Raw genomic sequence first — 4,384 nt, forward strand, 5'->3', positions numbered from 1 at the left:
TGAAAGGAGGTTGTAGCGAGGTGGGTGTTGGTCTCTTCTCCCAAGTAACTAGCAATAGGACAAGAGGAAATGGCCTCAAGTTGCGCCAAGGGAGGTTTAGGTTGGATCTTAGGAAAAATTTCTTCACCAAAAGGGTTTTCAAGCATGGGAACAGGCTGCCCAGGGAAATGGTGGAGTCACCATCCCTGGAGGTATTTAAAAGACGTGTAGATGAGGCGCTTAGGGACATGGTTTAGTGGGCATGGTGGTGTTGGGCTGATGGTTGTACTCGATGATCTTAGAGGTCTTTTCCAACCTAAATGATTCTATGATTCTAGTTGAAGATGTCCCTGCCTATGTTAGTGAGGTTGGACTAGATAACCTTTAGAGGTCCCTTCCAACCCAAACTACTCTATGACTCTATGATCCAAATTGTTGAATGAATTTCTCAGACATTTAGTGTTTGTTAAACACATGTAAGGATTGGGACTAGATTGAATACACGTGCAATACTCATACAGCATATACATGGCATTTCCCATATCAAGATAGAAAGATTATGTCATGCGAGGTAGTCCTAACAGAGGACATAGAGCATTGGTGGTATATCAGATTTTGACAAAAGGCTCTTCTGCTCATTTTGTCGTGTTAATATCTGTCTGGATCCAAATATAAATAATAATGAGAAGAGGTCACATCAGGTTTCTCAGATGCCACATCACGTGCTGATAGAATTGGAAACTTAAACTTTCAACAGCCTTGGCTAAGCTGTGGGAATAAATAAATAAAAATAATTGATTTAGAAGAGTCTATGTTCAATGCAGAGAATGCACTTACAGCTGTTGCACAATTCTAGGATACAGAACCTGGATAGGGACAGTTCCTGGTTGAAATGGAACTACAAGTTTCATATGGGGAACTAATAGTTTGAATTATTGAAAAGTTTCTAAAAAGTATGACATGATTCCTAGGAAAAAGAATGTTGTTCTACAGAAATATGGGAATAACAACAGCATATCTGACAAATAAAGAGTTTCCTCCCTATTTACCTGCCTATCACAGTGGGCATCATCAGATGTTCCAAATAAAGAATAATTATGGAGCACTTTACTCACTAACAAGTTTTTTTCCTATTCCTAGTTAATAACCAACATAGACAAAGAAAGAAAAATAGGAAAAAACAGCTGTGAATTCATAGGGATGGGGTGGGGTGGGATGAAAGAATTAGAAATGACAGGACTTTAAGAGCCTAGAAACCAAAGACCAATGGGGTGAGAAATTGCCATGAAAGATCTTTTTTGTAAAGGAAAAGGGAATTTAGTGTGAATCAATTACCTTTCCTACAACTGCTACAGTACACAAACACAGAGTGAAGGAATCTGAAGGCACAATTTCTGGTCACGTCTGAGAGAAGGAAGTCTAGAGTGGAGCAATTAAGGCCTTTTCACAGAAAGCTCTTTTCAAACAAAATAATAACACAAGAGGGTATGTTTCTCCAGAATATGTTGCAGATAAGTACTGCGAGTGCTCAAGGATGATATTAACAAAGGATCCTAAACGGCCAGCATTTTATTTGGAATATCTAAAAATTGTTCACAATGACAGGAAATGGAATCCTCTTGACTCCACTGAATCAATGGATCGAATAGAGCTTTCTCTGTACCGAGTCCCTGGGAATTACACTGAAGTTCTGTGTGAAAGCCACATATTCTCTTTCTTACATTTAGAAGCACTGTATTTGTAAGAGAAAAAGCAACGAAAGGCATACAGACCACAAATCTACATAAAGAGTTCGTTAAAAGAACTCGTTATGAAGTTAACAAAATCTGTTGATTCAAATTACCAAAAATTCAACACTTCGAAATTTTATCCAGAGCACATCAGTGAAGCACTCTCAATCACTGTTTTAGCTATATTGTTCCATCACAAAATAGTCACACTAGACAATCTTAGTTGGGAGAAAAAACCACCAACTATTGCTATCTTTTTGGCACAGGACATGTCTTACCTAGCATAGCCTCAGGCCTGATGTGGACTACTGATCCACATAATGATAGTAATCCAACTCTATCTAATGCAGAAGAATCTTTTGCTTTGGCACACTGACTTCTTTTTTACCATTCCAGTTTGTGTTCTATGACAGGTGCATACATTTCTGAGCCTTAAAATAATTTTCCAAAAACGTTAAGTATAGTCAGTTCCATATCTCTATCTAACTGAGATATATGCCACAGGTCTTAAAACTGTGGAGATGTTGCACTCTCAAAATGTCCTCAGTACCTAGAGAAACATAGCTCGTTTCTCTAAGATGAAGAGAAGAACTCAGGTTCTGGAATCTACTGCCTCTCATATGTATTACTATTCACTCAGTGGTAGCTCACAAGATCTTTGGGAAAGAAACAGTATTTTGCTAAGTATTCGTATATCGCCTAGTGCAATGTGTGACCCCTACTCCTTAATTAAGTTTCTCAAGTGCTACTGAATATCCTGTGACTTCTGAGGTTCTTATGCTGTAACAGAAATCATAGAAGCATACAATCATACAAAACTCTGGGTTGGAAGGGACCTCTGGAGATCACCTGGTTATTTTGAAAGTAGGGCCTTAGATTAGGTTACTCAGGGCCCTGTTAAGCTGAGCATTGAACATTTCCAGAAAGGGAGATTCCACCACTTCTCTGGGTAACCTATTCCAATGTTAATTCTCCTCAACAATGAAGATTTTTTTCCCGTATTCAGACAGAATTTCCCCTGACACAACTTGTACACATTGCCTCTTGTCATGGTACATCGTTGTGCTATGCTGGGGCCTTTTTTATGATCATATGAATTTGTGTACTGAAGACTCCTCTTCTGCAGTATCATCAATGTACCAAAACACAAGATGCAGCACATGCTCAAGGGTATCTGTAATCTTAGTTTTTCTAGGATTCCATGATTAAAAGGGAATCTTCTCTTGTCATCAAACTTATTTTAAGGGAATTTGCACAATGTACAAAAGATTTGGAGGAAAAATTCAGTGGATACATTTTAAAAATTCAGAAATCCTCTTAGATTATTAAATCTTTCAGGATTTGTGGCATTATGCTTTTCAAACTTCTGATGGAAATATTACAACAAAAGAACACAATAGTTATAAATCGTATTAAACAAATAATTCTGTGAATAGCTGAGCTAACAATGCCTGATTTCCTGTAGACTTGCATCTTATGATTGACTGACTTTAGGGTCTATGATGAAATCTTTGTCTGAAGCTTCTCCGCAGTTGGGCCTTTATAAGGTCTTGCTTCCATGTAGACTCTGTGATGCCTGTTAAGATTCATTAACTCACATCACAGCCCTTTCCTCTGTTGGGGGCACTTACAGCATCTCTCTCTTCTTCTTTGTTCATCTATTTTTATGAAATTTGCAGATATCCAATTATTTATTTGATCTCAGCTCTTTGTGATATTTCGCTGAAACCAGTCCGGAAGTTCCAAAGGTATCAGCGAGAGGACACCCATTATCCTACAAGCCTTATAAGAAGTCAGTTCAAAAACTCACAGAAATTCTTGTAAAGCTGAAACACCAACACTTTTATAAACTGCGTCCAATTCAGGAATATAAGGATTGCAAAGAGCACATACATAATTTAAATGCTATTAATAATATTTTATTCTTAATTTAAACAAAATACTAAAGATGAAGTAAAGGGATGCTGTGCAGCTATGTCATAAACAGCACATGCTGCCAATTAACTTGAGAGCATTTATTAAATCAAGTAATAACTTAGTCTGTCATGTTAAAAACAAGCGCTGTCATCAGGTATTTCTTTAAACTAGCTATTAATCTAAGTTTTGCTAGGATGTAATATTACAATATCCCCTTTTCAATTGTGTTGCAATTCTGATGCTGATTAGTTTTCTCAAAACGCAGCAGAGATTGTGAGAAAAAAGAACAAAATCTAAAACCAAAGAAAACTGCCTAACAATTTGACAGAAGTCTGCTCTTTTATTATGCCATAGACCAGCTCATTTTTATTTTTGTCACAGTTTTTTTCTACTATAAAGGGACCCTAGACTTTGCTACTGCGAAGAGTTATTGCTATTTATATTATCTACTATTCATACTATTCATACCATATTATTCTACTATATCCAATGCGGTTTTTGCCTCAGTCTTTAATGATACTGATAGACCTTGGGCTGCCTGGTCCCCTGTGTCGGAGGACCACAAGTGTGGGAACAGTGACTTTCCATTTGTGGACACTAAAATTGTAAGGGACCAGCTGTGTCAGCTGAATGGTCACAAGTCCATGGGGCCTGAAGGGATTCATCCCAGAGTTCTGAAGGAGCTAGCGGATGTTATGGCAGGACCCCTCTCGATCATCTACCAAAGGTCTTGGGAGTCTGGGGAGGTCCCTGCTGAC

The 4,384-nt window shown here is 37.9% G+C and overlaps 1 protein-coding gene across 1 annotated transcript in view; it reads right to left on the minus strand.

Moving 5' to 3' along the window:
- The window catches only part of EFCAB11 (EF-hand calcium binding domain 11), an 82,875-nt gene that overhangs the window by 58,829 nt on the left and 19,662 nt on the right, over positions 1–4,384 (minus strand). The window lies entirely within an intron of this gene.

The sequence above is a fragment of the Pygoscelis adeliae genome, unplaced genomic scaffold, assembly GCF_000699105.1.
Source record: "Pygoscelis adeliae isolate BGI_AS28 unplaced genomic scaffold, ASM69910v1 Scaffold71, whole genome shotgun sequence".
NCBI lineage: Eukaryota > Metazoa > Chordata > Aves > Sphenisciformes > Spheniscidae > Pygoscelis > Pygoscelis adeliae.